This window comes from Heptranchias perlo, chromosome 8 (assembly GCF_035084215.1).
Source record: "Heptranchias perlo isolate sHepPer1 chromosome 8, sHepPer1.hap1, whole genome shotgun sequence".
Lineage (NCBI taxonomy): Eukaryota > Metazoa > Chordata > Chondrichthyes > Hexanchiformes > Hexanchidae > Heptranchias > Heptranchias perlo.
Genome location: NC_090332.1, coordinates 33502062 through 33523489, shown reverse-complemented (window position 1 = coordinate 33523489; position 21428 = coordinate 33502062). Strand labels below are relative to the sequence as shown.

The 21428-nt window shown below is 43.2% G+C and overlaps 1 protein-coding gene across 3 annotated transcripts in view; it reads left to right on the top strand.

The window, feature by feature from the left end:
• Positions 1-21428, top strand: part of rps6kc1 (ribosomal protein S6 kinase polypeptide 1) — a 161994-nt gene that overhangs the window by 73144 nt on the left and 67422 nt on the right. The gene's annotated exons all lie outside the window — the stretch shown is intronic.

Here is a 21428-nt window from a genome sequence, read left to right as displayed (position 1 = left end):
GCCCCTCGAGCCTGCTCCGCCATTCAATAAGATCATGGCTGATCTGGTCCTAACCTCAAATCTAAAATCATGTCCAATTTCCTGCCCGCTCCCCGTAACCCCTTTACTTCTAGGAAACTGTCTATTTCTGTTTTAAATTTATTTAATGATGTAGCTTCCACAGCTTCCTGGGGCAGCAAATTCCACAGACCTACCACCCTCTGAGTGAAGAAGTTTCTCCTCATCTCAGTTTTGAAAGAGCAGCCCCTTATTCTAAGATTATGCCCCCTCGTTCTAGTTTCACCCATCCTTGGGAACATCCTTACTGCATCTACCCGATCAAGCCCCTTCACAATCTTATATGTTTCAATAAGATCGCCTCTCATTCTTCTGAACTCCAATGAGTAGAGTCCCAATCTACTCAACCTCTCCTCATATGTCCACCCCTCATCCCCAGGATTAACCGAGTGAACCTTCTTTGTACTGCCTCGAGAGCAAGTATGTCTTTTCTTAAGTATGGACACCAAAACTGTATGCAGTATTCCAGGTGCGGTCTCACTAATACCTTATATAACTGCAGCAATACCTCCCTGTTTTTATATTCTATCCCCCTAGCAATAAAAGCCAACATTCCGTTGGCCTTCTTGATCACCTGCATATGCAAATTGATAACACGTGGCAAGGTCAACGAGGCATCTGTGGGATCACGAGCGTCGGGCCCAATGGTCTATCTCCTTAACCAATGAACTTAAAGGATAGAGAAGGAAACGGAAGGAATGACGGAGAAAGATATATGATAAATTAGAGTCAAATGAGATACAGAAAGAGAAATAAGGAGATGGAAAGAAAGATTGGATTCAGGAGAGAGCGAAAAAAGAGACAAAGGAAAGTAAGAAAACATTTTAAAAAAAACTCTAGGATCAATTTACTATCTGCAGGAGTGAGACTCCACAGTTTCTATCGTTCCATTTCTGGGCCTTCAAGTTTCATGAGTTGAGTTTCATGTCAGGACCATAAATCATGTCATTACAACATGAAATACCAGCCCTAAATGTCTGCAGCAAGATTCATTCATGTTTAAGGCGCAAATCCAGCAATTTCTTGACACTCATAGGGAGGTTGATGTTGAGCTCCCTTTTTTGCGAGGGTAATGGCACAAATTGACCAGCAATTTGTAGCTATTCGCAATTCATGACGTATCTCTTCCTTGCCACAAATTGCTGGGTTTTTTACGCACTAATAATGGTGAGTGCCGTGAATTCAAAATTATTTTTCCAGTAATTTCTGGGCCATTGTTTTGTGTGAATGTTTGTGTTCAAACAGGTGGGGTTGTTAGTGTTAGACTCATAGAAAGATCACAGCACAGAAGGAGGCCATTCGGTTCATCGAGTCCGCGCCGGATGGTGTTGGGGAATGGAATACTTTGTTTTTCTTTTCTCCATCAGGCACTTTCATATAACACAATTATATACAGAGTAAAGCTCCCTCTTCTCTGCTCCAACAAATGCCTCAACTGGGAAAGAGCACCCCTGCTTCCACCAGTCATCCTGTGCCCTCTTTGATAGAGATTATCAATTTAGTGCCAAATTAGGGACAATTTTACTTGTGTGTCATTCCCACTAAGAACACAATTAAGACTGCCCAAACTTATTCCACATAGAACCCTTATAGCTAACAGAGATGATTATATAGAATGACATTTTTTGTCTTCAATACCTTAATTCCTTTGTCATGTTTTTGTCACACTTTTGTGTCAACTTTTTCCGTTATAATTTCCTGTGTCCACACTTATGATGAAAACTGCCTGTGTAAACTTGTCACACTCTCCCTTTCCTCCCCTCTCCCTTCCACTCCCTTCCTCCTTCCACTCCCCTCCTTTCCCCCACACACAGTTTTCTCCAGGTGGGTTTGTACCAGCGTCGGACTAACAACTCTGTATGAAACAAGCCTTTTGTTTGTCACACATTCACCGTAATGTGGCATAAGAAATTCTACGAGAAAAATTAAAAATGTAGAATCTTATGATTAGATACCAGAGAGATCTATGATGCGTCACAGGCCCCTCTACATTACTCTTGGCTAGACCCTCAAAGTGGTGGTCTGACTCCAGATTCACATTGGCCTCAATATTAACCCCCCCAAGATGGGCGGGAGAGGGTCGGAGGAAGGGGGATGGGTTAAAAACTTAAAAACGGGCCTTGGAGAATCGGGACACTTCATTAACGTATTTAAATCAGGCTTGCACAGTGCAATTGGGAGCCTGATTTAAATTTAACAGTTGCATGCATGTTTCCCAGGGCTTGGGAAACCCGGCGGTGAAATGGAGGCGGGAGCTGCCCAAGAAGGTTGAGTGCCTTTTGCAGCACTCCTTGTGGGCCAAGAGGAACAGGAGTGCTTCCCCCAGCCCCTGAAGGAAGCCTTTGGCTTCCCTCTGCCGATCGCAGCTTTTCTCTTCCCTGCCCCTCCACAATCGCAGACCTCCCTCCACCTTCAGCCCCGATCTCTCGCTCCTTCCCACGATAGTGTCTCTTGAATCCCCCCCAGCCCCGATCTCTCGCTCCTTCCCACGATAGCGTCTCTTGAACCCTCCCCAGCCCCGATCTCTCGCTCCTTCCCACGATAGTGTCTCTTGAATCCCCCCCCAGCCCCGATCTCTCGCTCCTTCCCATGATAGCGTCTCTTGAACCCCCCTCCCCCAGCCCTGATCTCTCACTCCCTTCCCTCCCGATAGCCAACCTCATCACCCGCCCCCCCCCCCCCCCCCCCCAAGCCCCAATCTCTCGCTTCCTTCCCTCATCCCGATTGCCAGGGACCTCCCTCAAGGGTCCCTAGCTTCAGCCTCTTGCTGCTGGCTTTCCTGCCCTGCAACCGGCCAGCCTGTCAATTTGGCCAGCTGTCAGGTGGGAATCGGAAGAAAAAAATTATGATGAAGTCCTGCCATTAAATTGGGCAGGACCTCCGCATCCCCAGCTTTTCTGGGTTTTCCCCCAGACCCTCCCCGTAAATATCTGGGCCAAAATATTTATCTTGGCATACCTTGGATCCAGCATAATGCAATGCATCGATTAGGCATTATTGTGCCTTGTTTTCTTAGCCAAAACAGCCATCCCCCACCTACTTCCAGCTCCATTGTCTCCCACCCTCCGTCCTAATCACTTGTCACTCTACACTTTCTCTCCTATCTCTCCTCCCCTATCCTCTCCAAATTTATCTCTTCCGTGAGACACACCACATGCTCCCTGATCCTCTCCCCTCTCAACTACCTCTCCAGGCCCCCATGTTAGCTGACATTGTTGATGGCTCCTTGTCATCAGGCACTGTCCCTCTTTCTTTCTAAACAATTGTTGTTGCCTCCCATCCTAAAAAAAATTGCCTTCAACCTATCCATCCTCTTTAACTACCATCCCATCTCTAACCTCCCTTTCGTCTCAAAGGTTCTTGAATGTGTTGTCGTTTCCCAACTCCTTACCCATCTTTCCCAAAAACCGCTGTTCAAATTTCTCCAATCTGGCTTCTGCCCTGCTCATAGCAGTGAGACTGCCCTGAAGACATGAATGACATCCTATGTGACTGCAACCATGGTCCATTATCACTCCTTGTCCCCTTTGACCTCTTCAAAGCATTTAATATGGTTCCACATATTTACCTCCACCATCACCTTGCCTCCATTGTCCTCTTCCATGGAACTGCCCTTGTTTAGTTCCACTCCAACCTGTCTAAAGTAGAAAGAACATTGTCAGTAATGACTTCTCTTCCCACTCCCACACTGTAATCTCAGGAGACCCCAATAATCTGTTTTTGCAGCCATGCAGTTCCTGGGTGACATCATCCACAGGCATGGGGTGAGCTTCCATTTGTATGCTGATGATACTTAATACTGCCTCTCCACCACTTCTCTTGGTCCCATGAACATCTCTCTGCTGCAAGACTGCCCATCTTACATCACAACAACAACAACAATTTGCATTTATGTAGTATCTTTTAACATAGAAAAAATCGTAAGGCGCTTCACAAAGGCATGAGGATTACAGGCCAAAAAAGTGGAAATTAGGAGGGTTGAAGAGGTGGGTTTAAAGGAAGGGTCTTACATGTGCCTGCCTGCATATGGTTACTCACATTTTATGTCACCGGAACAGCCCTTTGGAAAAGGGAGGGAGGCAGGGATGCGGCAGAGCATGTGCCCGAGCATGTTTTGGGCCCAGTCTACCTCTCAACCACTGGAGGACCATTGGGCACGGCCAAAAAGCCTATGCTTAACAGTTCTGCTGGCTAACATGCTGCAATCCAAAACCTGATTTGCCCATAGCAGCAAGCATTTATGCTGTTGTTGGAATTGGTGTGTGCATCATCAAACCTGCCTTCATGACTTTGTTGTTAACTTTGGGCTGTTGTGAGCCTTAAAGTAAGTGGGATATAAATCACCTTAGTGTTAACAGGGCTGCATACGATGTCCATTTTTATGGGCCAAAACATAGAGAAGTTAATAAGCAGAAAGTCAAACCAAAAGCATAAATAATTTCTACCTGTCAAATATTATGACCTAGCAGTCTTTCAACAAAAACAGTTAACAGTGTCTGGATTGACTCCTTCAAAATTGAGCTAGGTAGATGTCTGTTTTTGAGTGTGATTTAGATATGGGTAGATGATCACATATTCCATGGAAAATGGTGGTTCCTTTGTTGCTGGGTTCATGGAAATGTCTTGTGAATTGTAGGGGTTTGCTTGACTGATTTTGGGATTTGGAAAGAAATTTTGTATCATTTTCCCTTATTGTGTGCCCGCTGTCAGTGCTAAACACAGTTCCTCATTTAGTTGTTTAGTAGCCTGTTCCTTTTGCTAATGTTGCTCTGGAACAGCAACTGCTGGGAGCTGTGTGGGAATTATCACAGGTGATATTTTTCTCCCCTTCAGAATTCTTCTACACCCAGTGGGGAAGCACTGAGCTTCAGCTCAGTTCCTCACCACAGCACCTGAACTCCGATCGATTTTGCGTACTACACCCCCAAATAAATGTCAGGTGAGGATAGAATTGGGTTCAGCTGTAATGCTCCCCCAATCCATAGCACATCCAACATTTGGATAACCATAACTCACCAGCAATATTTAGTGTGATTAAAATACAACAAATTGGGAATTTAGTTCATTTAATGGGGTAGCCATTGTAATGGGGAGTTTTCAGGCAGACTTGGTTGCTCAGTTGGACTGCACATAAAAATGCAGCCACATGTTGATTATGGCTATCAAGGAAAGCTTTGTTCCACAGCATAAGTAGCAGCAACTTACAATTACATAGCACCTTTACAAGCAGAACATCCCAAGGCTCTTCACAAGAGTGAAGGGAAAATTTGTACACTGAGCAAGTGGTGGGAGAAGAGAATAAGAGGTGTCTGAAGGTGAGATCGAAGGGGGAGGTTTTGAAGGGGCCTGAGAAGGTAGGGAGAATTAGCAAGATGGAAGAGCTTTGATAGAAAATTCCAGCATGGGGAGCCATGATGGCTGAAGGCTATGCCAATGACGGTGGAGCAGAGGGAGGGGGGTGTGCACAGTAGACTGGAGCAGAGTGCAAGAGCTGTGATGTAGAGGTTGCAGAGGTAGGGTGGAGTGAGACAGTTTCGTAATATGGTTGTCGCATTTTCATGTGTGTTTATTTTTTTCAATTAAATTATAGTTGCATAAGTCACATTATATAAAAGAGTAAATATAGCAAAATGTGTTACACAACACTAGCATAGATATGCCACTCTTTAATAGACTGGTTCATAGAAATCAAAAAGATTTATGTTCTACATTAATGTATTTTTGCATGTCCAAGAAAAAATGACTGAGATACTTTTATTTCCCTTGCAAATAGAATATCTGATTGTGGTTCCTAAAAGTTGATTTAAATATACTGTTGCAGTATGCAAATATGATCTTACTCTGCACATAAATGAACCAAATGAGTCAATTTTAGCAGGAGCACCAGGCAGTACAGTACATTTCAGAAAATGTTTTTCAATTAATAGACTAATTGTAATCATTAGTATAACTGCTTGGAAGTAAATGGGAACATTTTCATAGAATTTACTGGAGCTTTTAGTAATTCTGCATGTAGTAATGACAGAGGGAAACATTGTTGTGTGCACTTTGTGAAACTTGAGTTGTGAGAGAACTGCATTAGTTGAACCATGGCAAGTTATGGCTGCCCTTTTTTGTACTGAATACGCACAAAATCACTATTTGCACACTATATTAAACATTAAGCTACAGTATCATCATTTAGAAGAAAACAGCTATAATTATGATCGCATGCATGGGCTTAGTATTAAATGTGTTAATTTGGTATGACACGTTAATTACCTGCTTCTCCAGATGTTTAGTGTATTGTTGTGCACGCAGTTTACAAAATAATTACAGTAAAGTTGAATGAAAATAAAATAAGCGGGTGGTTTCTTGCCTTAATATTTTCATTCAAGTGAAACCATATGAGTTGCAGCTGCACAGACGCTAATGTAAGCGAATGGTTACAGAAACAACAAAGGTTGCCATTAGGAGGCTTTTGTCCAAATGTGTCCCCAGCTGATTTTATCCTATCATACATTTACTTCAATCCCACCATCACAGCTACTCCCTGAGATGATTTCAAAGACCTTGTTTCTGTTCTGTCTGTGTTTGCTGCAAAATACTAGGTTTGTAGGGGGATAAAAACAGCAACATTTGGAACCAATATAATACCGGTTCATTTTGCTTTGAGAGCTAATTCCTTTAAAGCTTACAAGTCTGTTGTCCCAAGATCTACGTGGATATTGGTTTCTGTACATTTCAGGTGGTGAATAGTAAAAAAAAAAGTAGTTATACAAACTTTAACATAATCCGAGGACATTTCTTAGTTTCTAGTTAATATTCTTTAAACAAGCAACAGCTCTCAATGGCTCACTGTGTAAGTTAGTTATATAGATACCTTGCCTAAATGGTCATCCTTGAACTGTGAGCCTAGACGGTGAGTGTTAGCAGGCTATTTGACTATGGAGAGAATCACAGGCAAGCTCAGCCCTGCCCTTATCCAACATCCACAAGTCACTGGAAAGCAATTTGGAGTTGGAACACTAGCTGATTCCTTTCCTTCCATTCCTAGCTAGCCCAAAGGTGCTAAGGCCAAGTGTAGTGCTCCAAATGATTTCCTGGTCAAGATCAACCAATTCAGCACAGACCAGGAATTGAATCTGGAGCCTCTGATCTGTATGACTTCGTACCATGTCATGTGGTGCATTATCCACTAAGCCAGGAGCTGTGGGTGCCTCGAGCTATGTGCCTGTAAATGTAGCATAGGTGAACATTAATTTGCACCACAGTAACTTAGTTTGAATATACTATGACACTTGATCCTGGTGATTTTCTTATCAGAATCCTGTTCCCCTAGAATATGTGGTGAGCTAGACAAGGCACCTGCATGCAAATAAACAAATGCTATGTCATTGCGCCTCTGACCTTTCCTTGTACATTCTAAAGTTCAAATATGCCATTCTACAGGCTCTTTACTTTAATTGCTTTTTGAATGATGCTCACAACATTTTCTATAGACATTTTTCTGAGGGGATTTTTTTTCTATTTTTGGTTTATAGTAAAACTTTTAAAAAAAATTCTTATTGCTTCAAAAATGACTGCAGGTGAGCAATAACAATAACCTGCATTTACATAGCTCCTTTCACATAGAAAAACATCCCAAGGTGCTTCAGAGGAATCAGGAAAATGGATGTTGTAACAAAGCAGGAGAGATTAGGAGGGGTATGACCAAAAGCTTGATCAAAGAGGTGGGTTTTAATGAGGGCCTTAAAGGAGGAGAGGGAGGCGAAGAAGCAGAGGGGCTTACGGTAAGAACTCGAGTGTGGGTCATAGTAGGCTGAAGGCACGGCTGCCGTGGGGGGAGGGGCACGAAGGACTGGAGTCAGAGGACTGGAGAGTTTGGGTGGTGGGGGGGTGGTTGTAGGTCTGGTTGCATGCTAGGGAGGGATGAGGCCATGGAGGGATTTAAAGACAAGGATGAGAATTTTAAATTTGAGCAGTTTATAACTAAGCGTTAATGGTTGTACATATATAATATGGAGGAAAGGAAAAACTGAATTCTCGAAATTTGAAATAAAAATGGAAAATGTTTGAAATACATAACAGCTAATTCATCTAAAATAAATAGGCTAATGATTCAAGTGCATCCTTCTGATGAAGGGCCTTGCTCAAAACATTAACTGATTTTTCTCTTTCACATAGTGACTGGCCCATTGCATATTTTCCAGCAATTTCTGTTTTGATTACATGTATATAGTAAGAAAGATAGATCAAGTGTCTTAATCAATTGAGAGAAGGTTGAGTAACTTTGAGTACCTACCGGGAAAGTAAATTTTAATTGTAGGACTCAAATGTAAATATTTGAATTACATTTTGTTTCAAAAACATTGGAAGTTTTCTTTTTGCTCAAGCAGTTGGTTTTAAGAGTGCTGAAATCAGAAGTAAACCTGTTTGGGTTTGTGGTGTTGCTCAGAATTTATTTTCTCCAAGCACTACATATGTATTGGTGCTATTTGGATCATGATTTCTGCTCAACTGCTATAGAGGTCTATATTTTCGCACCCCCAAGCGGGTGCGTTGGGGCGGGGGGCTGCGAAAATCGGGGATTCCCGGGGCGGGTCCGGAGCCCGGCTCCAACCCGCCCACTTCCGGGTTCCCCAGTGACGCACTGACGTGCGGCGCAGCCTCCGCATGTGGGACTCCTGCCGGCAATTGAAGCCGGCGGGGTGCCACTTAAGGTAATCATTTAGGTACTTCAAGTTGTTTAGAGACCTGATTAAAATGATATTTTAGGAGGGGTGGGATTTTGCAAACAACTGGGATTGTTTCCCGTACTGGGGAACACTCCCAGTTCAAATGGACGTGTTGCAGCCATCAGCCTGTGGCAGCTGCAAAGGTCCATTTGACAGGTGCGGGGGGAGACCCTCACTCATTGCAGGAGGCCACTCTGTCACTTTGGACAAAGTTTGGCCTCCACCAGCCTCCTCCTAACAATAAAATTCACCAACTTGCACACTTACCCCGGTGTCCAGATACATTTACCTACCTTGTGGACCCCCTCAAATGTACATCTTCCGGATGGGGGCCGCCGTAGCTGCAGTCATGACCTCCTTCGAGGATGAACAGCCTCGCCAGCCACGCCGTCCACCTCTGACATGTGGAGCCCCACAAAACAGTGCTGTGACACATCCACCTGCACAGCAGGAGGGAGGGCAACTGCAGAGAGAGATGCGTCGCAGAAGGCACTATCCTCGCCACAGGGTCTTCAGACCGAGGCTCAGCTTCCTGGAACTCTCTGACCAGCAGTGCACACGGAGGCTCAGAGTCACTCGACATGTAGTCGTGGACATCTGCAGCCTCCTTCATGCCAAGCTGCTCCCGGCTGGCCTGAGCACCATTTTCTCACCTGTCGCTGTCAAAGTCACCACTGCCCTCAACAACTTCTCCTCCGCATCCTTCCAGGGTGCGACCGGGGACATCGCCGATGTCTCTCAGTCATCTGCACAGAAGAGCCCTGCAAAAACATCTACACCCACTCTGCAGTGACACAATGGGTGGCATCAGTTATGGGTCCTCATAGTGATCCTCAGGAAAGGGCATTATTGCACAAACCAGACAAGATTCGCAAAGATGTGGCAGTAGTGGTGACAATATAATATGTAATGTGAGTTGATCAGAAATTAAATATAGGTAAACACCATGACAAACCCTCAAACACCTTTGTGCATTCCCTTCATGCTCACGACACGTTTGCCTTATGCTTCCTACTGCACATATGTGATGCATGCCCTGTGGCTGCAGGTTGAGTGAGGCTGACCGTGAAAGAGATGCATGAGAGGGTGAGTATGAGATAGAGCCATGAGATTGTATGAGGATTGGGTTGAGTGGTAGTGGCGGGAATGAGTACTGACAAGGTGAGTAAGTGCAGGTAAGGTGAGGATGAGCTTTGAGTGGGTGTGAGGAGTGATGTGACAGAGTAGTGTTGACAGTGCAGAAGGAGATGTGGGGTGGGGGCGGTGATGTGGCAGACGGAGTGTAGGGGAATGAGTAAGTGTACTCACCTCGGCTGACCTACCTAGGTCATTGAAGCACCTCCTGCACTGTATGCAGGTGCGTGATATGTTGGTGGTGCAGGTGACCTCTTGTGCCACCTCAAGCCAGGCCTTCTTAGTGGCAGAGGCAGGCCGCTTCCTTCCGCCCGCCAGGGGAAAGATCTCTGTCCTCCCACCTCCTCACCCCATCTAATAAGAGCTGGAGTGAGGCATCATTAAACCTGGGAGCAGCCTTCCCCCTGGCTGCTCCATGCTGTAATTTTTCCTATTTCCCTCAGCATCAGTCAGTGGAGGACTGCCCCTTTAAATAGGGCTCCTCCAGCTGACAGCCTATGCTGCGCATGCGCAGTCCGCCCGCTGCGCAGCTTTCCAGCGCAAAACCCGGGAGCACAGGTAAGTGGCTCCAATTAGCCTGCGATTCCGCGCGGAGCACCCCGATTTCACTGGGCGCGTTACCCAGTCGACCCCCCGCTGCGAACCCTCCACCCTCCTAATATCGGGCCCATAATGTTACTTGGGATGTATAACATTTTGTAAAATATTAATCAACTACAGAGTCTAAGTTTTGTAGCCTGTGTTCTTTACTCCGTGCTTCAGCACTAACTTAGTTTTATTTTCCCCTGCAACTCTATGAGCCTGGACCAGGAGTGGAGTTGCTAACATTCCTAAAGCAACTGTAACAACATACTGAACATTACATTGCTCCACATCAATTTATTTTTAATTTAAAGTCTCACAAACCAACTTTTTAAGGAAAACCTGGTTATTTAAGTTGTTTAAAGTAACTTTAAATAGTGCAAAATATCAGCTGCTTTTCTCAACGGTCTAAGAACTTTGGAGGCAGGAGGTGCTTCCCATGCAGAATCTTGAGAGATGTTTCTGCTAACCACTTGGTTTCCTCTCCTCCGGTAATTATTGTCCCCTTTCCCTCATTGACTCTGAGCCTGTTATGCGGTTACAGAATCCTTACGAGCATAATATGTCCTACTTTCAGGGAAGGTTTTTTTTTGACATTCTGTATGGCATCCACATTCAAATGAGGCTAGAACCTGAAAATGGTTTGGGTCTCCCAACTGTGGCCTTGGGCAGACACACCACCATTTCTGTGCCCAATTTAGGTCAAAGATGAAAATACCCACCATTGTTACACTGATGACACACTGGAAGAATTCAGCAGGTGTTGAGTTTAGGCACTTGTATCTCCAGAAGCTAATGTACATGATGGATGTGGTAATGTCTAGTTTAGAGAAGACCATTTAGTTCTGCAATGATAGAGGTAATGTGTCTCTCATACTTGATTGATTGGGCAGATGCATATAAGCATATAGCCTCATCTTGCCAAGGTGCTTCAGTTTTGGTGCCAAAATAATAGGCAAGATTAAGTTGTCTTGCCTATTACTTTCTTGCCTAAGACGTCTACTTTCTTGATATCAAGAGCTTCTAGTTGCATCTGTTCTTCACATGAAAAGGAATGCATTTTTGGGGCTGCAGAGAGAAGCAAACTATTTAATCAATGTGGATCGTCACTTGGGAGTGCTCTGTAGTTTGCTAATGCTTTGAAATACAGGTTACTTCTTTCAAGATTTGAGTTGTATGACTGTTAGTGACATTGTAGACCACAGAATCATAGAATGGTTACAGCACGGAAGGAGGCCATTCGGCCCATCAAGTCCGTGCCGGCTCTCTGCAAGAGCAATCCAGCTAGTCCCACTCCCCTGCCTTTTCCCCGTAGCCCTGTAATGTTTTTCCCTTCAAGTGCTTATCCAATTCCCTTTTGGAAGCCACAATTGAATCTGCCTCCACCACCCCCTTAGGCAATGCATTCCAGATCATAACCACTTGCTGTGTTTAAAAAAACGTTTTTCCTCATGTCGCCTTTGGTTCTTTTGCCAATCACCTTAAATCTATGTCCTCTGGTTCTTGACCCTTCTGCCAATGGGAACAGTTTCTCTCTATGTACTCTGTCTAGACCCTTCATGATTTTGAATACCTCTATCAAATCTCCTTGCAACCTTCTCTGCTCTAAGGAGATCAACCCCAGCTGGATAAGATTATCAAATTTTGTTTGAAAATGCTCCTGTGAACATGTTGGGACATTTTATTACGTTAAACGTGCTATATAAATGCAACTTGTTGATTGAGGACAGTTTCAGTGTTGTAGCTAAACAAAGCATCATTACATTGTGCCACTATATGAAAAATGCTGATTATACTTCTGTCTGGACTCTGAGACTGAAATTGTCTCTGTACGTATAGAGGTCGAAGGAAACCTAAGGCACGTATATTAAATTTGAAATGATTGGGGTTAATTTTTTACCTTCAATGCCTGGGTTGTAACCTGGCAGAGAAGATTTCCAACCCTTTGCAGAACCCACCTGATTTTTATCGCAGATACCACCCATGGGGTGAAGGTGAAAATTATCCCCATTGAGTGGTGTTTTAATGGATGGTAGCTTGTTTGAGTTATTAGCACCACATCTCCTGACACAATGGAATGGACTAGGACTTCTAGGAGATATTCTTATAGCAGTATTAACTGTTTAGGCCTGGCTAGTTGCATGTGATACTATGGCTCATTATGGGATGCCACAAAGATATATTTGGTATCATCATCTGCAAACTTTTGCAAAATGGTTCACCTTTCCGTGGCTTGGACAGACTGCACCCTTGATTGGCATGTGAGTATTCACCAGCCTAAGCATCTAACCTTGATTTGGTGGCTTAGGAACATAGGAACATAGGAACAGGAGTAGGCCATTCAGCCCCTCGTGCCTGCTCCGCCATTTGATAAGATCATGGCTGATCTGTGATCTAACTCCATATACCTGCCTTTGGCCCATATCCCTTAATACCTTTGGTTGCCAAAAAGCTATCTATCTCAGATTTAAATTTAGTAATTGAGCTAGTATCAATTGCTGTTTGCGGAAGAGAGCTCCAAACTTCTACCACCCTTTGTGTGTAGAAATGTTTTCTAATCTCGCTCCTGAAAGGCCTGGCTCTAATTTTTAGACTGTGCCGCCACTCCTAAAATCCCCAACCAGCGGAAATAGTTTCTCTCTATCCACCCTATCTGTTCCCCTTAATATCTTATAAACTTCGATCAGTTCACCCCTTAACCTTCGAAACCCTAGAGAATACAACCCCAATTTGTGTAATCAAATCTTTGCATTGTGCTTTCAGAGGTTAAACTGCAGCAATTCTGGATCCTATTCTCTTTTGGAATGTATTTTATAGTAAAATATGTTAAAGAAATGACACGGAAGCTATGGGTGTTATAGTTTGCACCCTTTACATCCATGCTTCTATATTAAATTCATTTTTGTTTTCCCATTGCAACTGTAAGTGCCTGAGTCGAGAGAGGAGTTTGAGTTATTCTAAAAAGCAACAGTAATAATATACTGAAGGTTACACCTTAACCACTAGAAAAGGAAAAGTGTTGCCATTGGAAACAATGAGGTTCTGCAGAATAATCTTGCTTTTTGCCACATGTCTCACTGTTCAGAGATGTGTGCATTGAGCCATATACTCCTGTGGATGGCAGTAAAGAGCCCATAATCAGTGAGTTATGTGTGTTTGGCCTTGTACTGTAGCTCACAGAACAGGCTGATCTTTGTTTTCAGAATTCGAACTAGTAAAAGTGACTGCTGGAGCAAAGATAACTATATTGTTGCTGGTCATATTGTGTGGTGCACATGCTGGGGAATCTGCAGTCTGTTCTTCAGATCCGACTGCTAATAGCTTGTCTCTTTTATGAGCGTACGTGCCAAGCTACAAAACTTGAAAAGCTGACAGCTTCAGAAAAGCGGTCAACTCAAAAAAAACAGTGTACAGCGAGGAAAAAACCTAAACAAAGGCTAATGTCCAAGGTCGTTGCTTTAAGGTGACTTAATAAGTTAAACTCCTTTTTAATACATCGAATTTCAGAATTTTTATTGGTGTTTTGTGATCACAATCTGCAATTCAGTTTATTTTTCTGTTAAAAACTGAAACACAATAGCCTCATGTATTACCTATGAAAAAAATTAGTTACAATGGGAGCGGAGTTGTCATAACTTAAACTGCAACTGAGCCCAGTATTTCATCAGTTGTATTACGGATGGAAAAAAAACATTAAAGTATATAAAGGTGCAATTTTTGCAGTGGTGGATTTAAACATTTTTGAAGGGGGAATAACCTCTGATGGTGCAAAATTAATTTTTGGGGTGGGGGAGGATGGACACTGGGTATACAATCTTCAGAAAATTTTGATTTTTGACTTTTTTGGTGCATTTTTCAGTACTTTGAAGTGTATTGAGATTCGGCCATTGGTTTTTTTGAAGATGTCAAAGGTGGCAGCAGTCCTACCTGCTGAACAATTCCCCTAGTCAAAACTTAGTTATATTTAGAAACATAGAAAATAGGAGGAGGAGTAGGCCATTCGGGCCTTCGAGCCTGCTGCGCCATTCAATATGATCATGGCTGATCCTCTATCTCAATACCATATTCCCGCTCCCTCCCCATACCCCTTGATGCCTTTTGTGTCTAGAAATCTATCTAGCTCCTTCTTAAATATATTCAGTAAGATTTAAAATCCGGTTAAACATTTAAAAAAAAATTGAGTTTTAAACTGGTTTTCATTTTAATTAGTTTGCCTAATGGGTAATTTTGAGATCCTAGAAGATTGTACCCAGTGTTTATAATTGCCAACCCACCCACTGTGGGAGCCAAGCTCCTGTCTCCATATGGAGCAGTTGATGGTTGTTTGTTATTATTTGCTGCTGTGGTTATCTGGTGTTGCCAAAGAGTCACTTCCGATTGCTTGGTGCCCTGGAAACTCATTACAGCAGATGAATTTCAATAACATCGCGATTCACTGATTGATTGGAGAGGAGAGCCATCCCCAAGCAGTGTATAATTCGAAGTATTTGGTAATAAATAGTGTAATTGGGTGTAACTAAGATTTAAAGTCAAAAATAGGAACTTATCAGGCCCTATTGGATGCCCTTATTCTACCTTCAGATTCTCAGCTCTACAGGAATCTAGGCAACAGAAGAGAAGCAAAGGAAATTATCTTTGCAATGCATTGCATTTAACCTGGCAAGCCACTTTATCAGTATTTATCCTCCCATTTTCGTGTTTGCCCTTGCACACAGCCTCTTCAAATTAGAACTCAACATTTTTGTTCTTTTCAGCTACTTTTCCTTAATTTCTCTGATTTTTCTCCACTTATAAACCATTTGTCAACCGAGAGAAGAGCAGAGTTTCAAAAGGTTGTAATCGTTCCTGAATATCTAGATTTATCTGTCTATTTCCCTGCACCTAATACTTAACTGACAACCAAGAGTCTGACTTCAAACTAGAAGGTGGCATGTTGAATTCCCAAAGCTGTCTGTCACATGAGTTCAGTTGACTTTCATCAGCACTCTATTGAATGACTAGATGAAATGGTACATACAAGTCAGGGCTTCATCTGATGAGAAGACAGTGATTTCATTTTCTTTAAGATTGTGGTGGAAGTTTTTGATCAGAGTGTCATAACATATGCTAATGCTTAAATCATCAGTACGTTTCACATACACTTTCCGTTTATAGAAACCACTAGCATAAAGTTTTAAGGTTTTTGCCAAAATCTTATGGGTTTGTTACACATGCCTTTAATGTATGCCATGTACTCTGTATTGCGCATATTAGCATACTGATTTATAGAGCATAACTTTAATATATTCTCCAGCCGTATAATATACCAAATCACACAGCAGTTATTCTCTTTATTAAATAAAAGTTACCCCTCTTGTCTCTCTATATCTGCCTCCTTTGCTAAGCTGTACTAAGTCTATCTGTATATATCTATCCACTAATTGGTACTTTTGTTGCCAATAATCTGTATTCAATAATTACATTTTTCAACGATGTAGCCTTCTGCACAACTAGATTTGGGACATATTCTTGAAATTTTTGCTTTTCCTGCAACAGGCCTCAATATTCAGCTGGCAGGTGGCTGAGAATGGGAAGAGACCGTTTGCACCTCCAATCTCCATTTGTAAGGGTGCGGGAGATTAATGAAATTGACTCAAAACCCCTTGCATCATATATCTCCTGCGTATGTGCTGAGCCATTACTCATTCAAAGAGGAGATATATAGTGCAAGGGCTTGTGGAGCAGTTTGAGGTCCTGAAGATCATTCAGCATTTAAAGGGCCGAGCAGGTCACGTGAGCACCACTTTTTGCTGATTGTTCCACAAAATGCGAACGGTTGGCAACAGTGTATTAGACTAGTAAGAAACCCTAAATGATTTTTTAAAATGTTTTATGTCCTACATATAATGCAGTAAATGTGGGCTATATTCTCCTGTAGTGTAATAAAAGCCAGTGTCACTGCAGTACACTTCATGTGATTCAATCACCGAAACCTGTCATCCAAAAACAGTAAACTTTGTTGTCCATTACTATCCACCACCAGAAAAAAACAAGTTTAAAATGGTTTGAAACTGCAACAAATTCCACCACAGCTACATGTATTAAGAAGCTGTAATGTTCATAAAGGATTTAACACACCTGAAAGGTCATAGAACGTTGCTAAAGTGCTCAAATTTTCTCTTCGTGTTTACAGACATAATTTCAGTCCTCTGATGTGTTGCTGCCTTCTAAGATACTCAAGTCCACGACTACCCCATTGCGATAAAAGCACAGGACTGCCCCCAAGTACAGCTAAACCTCACCTCCCCTCCCCACTACTACCAGATAGCTACCTCCAGTGGGGCATCTTGCACACCATTTTGGTGCATTTTTTCTGCTTTAAAAATGAAAATGGATATAATATCTGCTCACTGTTTTCACAAAGAAAGTAATGGGCAGATTTGTGGAATTCAATCCCCATGCCAGTCAATAAAAATGGAATTTGACTTTTTCAGTCACTGTAAATCAGTGGCCTTGATGTTTTCTCTACATGGCATAAATGCCACTTTAAAGCTGCGAATTCTCTGACTCACCATGAACAAATTGGAAGATCTACTAGTATCCTTAATCTTTTTATGTAACCTAATTCTAGTTTAACATCTGAATCCCTCAATCAGGTCAATAGTACGTATTCTTATATAATGGTTGTAAATGATTTAAAATGAAGACATTTTAATGAATTATATGCACAGATTAGTTTGTTTGAGTCCTGCGATCAAAAATCTAAATTTTATGGACTAACCCAAAGATCATTCCTTGTGCCCAAATCCAATTTGGCATGTCAGTGGACCCAAAGGGGCTGATTTTTGGATGGCGGAGAGGGTGCGTTGGGGGCGGGGCTGCCCCTAAAATGGCAGAATCCTGGAGCGGGTTCGGAGTCCGGCTCCAACCCACTGACTTCCAGGTTCCGCAGTGATGCGTTCGGTAGCGTGCGTAGCTCCCGCATGTGGGACTCCCACCGGTAATTAAAGCTGGTGGGATGCTACTTTAGATAGCTATTTAGATACTTGAGGTACTTGATAGACCTCATTGTCAGGAGATTTTGGCGGATCCTCAGCATGTTTCCCGTGCTGTGGGAAACACTCCCTGTTCCAACAGACGTGTTTCAGCCAGCAGCCAGTGGGAGATGCGAAGGATTATTTGACAGGTGGGGGGGGGAAACCTCATGTATTGCAGCAGGGCACTCTGTCACTTCAGACAAAGTCTTGGCTGCAACACCTTTGTCTTTCCACTCAAAATTCTTAATTTATACCCTAAACTCTGCTGTGCAAACATATTTACCTACTTTGTGGACCCCCTCAAACTCACACCGTCAGGATGTGGGGGGGGCACCATAGCTGCATTCATTACTTCATCCGAGGGTGAGCAACATCACCATCCTCACCAGGCACGCCGTCCACCTCCACCACGTGGAGCTCCACAACACAGTGCTGCACCACAGGCACCTGCATAAAATAGTTGTGCAACTACACATACACCCACTGTAGGGTGACCCAATGGGTGGCATCAAGTGGGTGTTCATGGTGAACCTCATGAAAGGGACTTATTACACAAGCCAGTCAAGAATGGCCAAGACGTGGCAGTGGTCGTGACAATAATAATATTTAATATGCCATTAACAAAAATCAAATATAAATAAAAAATGACAAACCGTCAAACACCCTTGTGCATCCCCTTTGCTTATGACTACTCCTACGTGGTGCTTCCCCTGTGGCTGCAGCAGAGGTATTGGCAGTTACTCTTGGTCATGTCCTGACCTATTAGATGCTTTGGGCCTACGCCCTCTGGGTTTCGGTGCCCATGAGGGCCCCTCCAAAGACTGCTCCACCTGCACCTGTGCAGGGGAAGACACGACCACCTGGAGAGGAGGCAGCATTGCAGGTACTGGTTGAGTGGGGGCAACGGGTGAGACGTGGGAGCGCTTTGAGTGGCATCCATGTCCCCTTTTGCCATCATCCCTCTCCTGGGCCAGGCCCACATCACTCCTACGACCCTGCTGGACGACAGTTTGGAGGACATGTGTGAAGCCTTGTAAGGCCAGTGCTAGTTGGCTTGAGTGAGGGATGGTGACGTGACCAATCGCTGAATGCATTGGTTTGGGTGAGGCTGACCGTGAAAGAGATTCATCAGAGAGTGAGCATGAGACAGAGCCATGACATTGTATGAGGATTGGGTTGAGTGGTAGTGGTGGGATGAGTACTGGGGAGGTGAGTAAATGCAGTTGAGATGTGCTTTGAGTGGGTGTGAGGAGTGGTGTGATAGAGTAGTGTTGGCATGTACAGAATGAGTTGGGGGTGGGTGTGGTGATGTGGAAGATGGAGTGTAGGAGAATGAGTAAGTGTACTCACTTTGGCTGACCTAGTTAGGTCATTGAAGCGCTTCTTGCACTGAATCCATGTACGGGAGATGTTGCTGCTGCTGTTGGCAACCTCCTCTGCCATCTCGAGCCAGGCCTTTTTGGTGGCAGAGGCAGGCCATTTCCTCCTGTCCGCCGGGTAGAAAATATCCCTCCTTCTCCTCACCCCATCCAGTAAGACCTGGAGTGAGGCATCAGTAAATCTGGGAGCAGCCTTTCCCCTGGGCTGCTCCATTCTATAATTTTGGCTCTTTGCTGCAGGAGCAGCATTGGAGGACTGCCCCTTTAAGTAGAGCTCCTCCAGCTGACGGCCTGTGATGCGGGTGCGCAGTCCATTCGCTGCGCAGGTTTCCGACCGGACAGCAGGAAGCCACAGTAAGTGGCTTCAATTTACCCGCGATCGCATGGGGAATGGACGGATTTCACTGGGCGGGTTACCAAAGTTTACAGGGCCAAAGTTTATGGTTGCACATCAGACAAATTATAGTTTTAGAAAAATCTAAAAATAATGCCTCATAACCCAACCACAGTCATGGTTGAGTGTGATGTCACATTGTCATTATGACATCATCAAAGTACTGACAGCCATTGACAGATGAATTTCATTATTCAAAGGATGTGCAAGAGTTGGAGCAGAATCACATCAAGCATGCGGCATCGGAGGGGTAAAAATATGCTGCATATGCAGAATGAAATGTACGCAGTATACTTGTTTGGAGTTTGTTACCAGCTGCTAGATTATAAGTGGGCTCAGTAGCACCATAAACTGCAAAAGTGAAGCCCAGGGTGTAGTAGGAAAGTTGGTGTAGGGGTGAAAACAGTTTTCATTCTTGATAATCATTATTTGATAAACTCCCAGTGATTTATATCACAGACATTTAGTATAGGCATCTTCATGCACTTTCTCCTTTGTTATTCCTCCATGAGCTGTGTACTTTCTGTATCAAAAAGTACAGGATAGTGGTGCAGAAAGTGCATGAAAGCAGTCTGGTGAAGAATTTCAGTCTATTATATCATTCCATTTGACACCGTGGTTTTACGAAGTCCTGTAAACGTAGATTGTTTTAGAGCTTGATGATAATCCATCCAATATATACATAAGTACAGTGTCACGTGAAATAAATTAAACTTTATATGTTGTATAATAAAGTAAAATATTCTGTCTTTGCTCACCCCTCCACCCTAAAACAGCTCTTTTGAAATCAGTCTTTTCTCAATGAATGCTAAATGATCAATTGGGGTTCCTGGCCGTCATGCAGAGGAAGAGGAAGTGGAGACTCATGATGCCTTTGTGTTGCTTGGAGATTTCCAGCATTTCCCTTGAGGGGTATTTAAATGAATCTTACAACACCAGGTTATAGTCCAACAGTTTTATTTGAAAATCACAAGCTTTCGGAGCTTACCTCCTTCGTCAGGTGAGTGAGTGAAGGGTCCATCACCGGCATCTCCACATCATATTTAAATGAGGCAGTGGTGCCTCCTGTCTCCTTTTCCTGCTTCCGTGCTGGAACAGCACTCATTTATGGGGATGCCCAAAAGAAGTGAGCCTTGATCAAGTGCACAGCCTCATCCAGATCAGAGGATCTGAGCAGGGCTTGGGTGCCAACTTTTGGAGCCAGAAGGTAAATACCTTTTTCAACACCAACAGGGCAAGGCTTGGGGCTGGAGGCCTTCTAGCTGCTGTTTTCAGACAGTCCATTATTGGTGGCTCTTATTGCTGTTGCAGTCCTCTCACTTCCAGGTCATAGGCCCTGCAAGGGGGCACACATGTGCCGGGGGGGGATGTCTGGCCAATTTAATTAAATTGAACTTGGAAATCCCGACGGGTTACATATCAGGCAGAGCGTACTGACATGACTAGTACCCAGGTTGAGGGGGGAGCAAAATCAGCTGCGCAGTCTTTCTTTAAATAAGCGTTATGGGTGAAAATAGAAATTTAAATGCAGCTTATTTGCTGGGAGCTTAGGGGGTCATTGACAGTTACAAAGACATAATTTGGCAGGAACAACAATGGTACGATTTTGTGATATAAGCACAATATCACATGAAGTAAATTAAATTTTATATATTGTATAATGAAGTAAAATATTCTGGTTTTGCTCATCCCTAAAATCGCTTTTTTTTTAAGTCAAGGATTGATTATGTTCTGTTAGGGTGGAATAGGCTATAATTTTAACCTTTTAACTCACTACCTAGTTTCTGCTCGTTCGTATCATAGAAGATTTATGGAATTTTTAGTTAAAATTGTTTCCATTTTTATGTAAATTCCATCATTTTCTGCTGTTTTTAGAGTGCCAGTCTCAGTTTGTTGTCAAATAATGTTTATAGGTGTTGTGACATCGAGATATCAGCCAAAGCTATCCTGGGTTTTTGGGAATTAAATCAGTTCTGCAGCCCAATAAAGTAAATATGTGTCTAACAGAAATCAGTCAATCTCTCTCCATGCTCCACCCCACCTCCGCAGGAGTAATTACAGTGTGACAAGTTTCCATTGCAAATATGGACATAGAAATTTATAATGGAAAAAGTTGACAGGAGGTGCTCACAAATGTAAATTTTTAAAT